The sequence below is a fragment of the Penaeus monodon genome, chromosome 28 (assembly GCF_015228065.2).
Source record: "Penaeus monodon isolate SGIC_2016 chromosome 28, NSTDA_Pmon_1, whole genome shotgun sequence".
In the NCBI taxonomy this organism is placed as follows: Eukaryota; Metazoa; Arthropoda; class Malacostraca; order Decapoda; family Penaeidae; genus Penaeus; species Penaeus monodon.
The window spans coordinates 3,115,150-3,115,447 of record NC_051413.1 but is presented as its reverse complement, the minus strand read 5'-3'; positions in this window follow the sequence as shown (position 1 = coordinate 3,115,447).

Below are 298 nucleotides of genomic sequence, written 5' to 3'. Positions count from 1 at the left end.
AGCTCAATAAACGTAATAGATTTATACGGAAGATACATTTAACACAAAATTGAGAATCGTCCCAAGACTAAACAGGCATCACGTATTGTTTAAGACTTAGCAGACAACAGTGAAGAAGCAAGAGAGAGGAAAAAGCTTTGGCCTAATGGGTAGGTCAGAAGCCAACTATTTATGGTTTGGGGCAAGACCAAACTTTAACCCGCCGGGAGAGTTGAAGAGCCCTGGGGGAATAAAGCATAGAAAAACCCCTTGGCTCGGACTAGGGGAAAATTTGTTTTTTTTTGGGGGTGATTTGGTG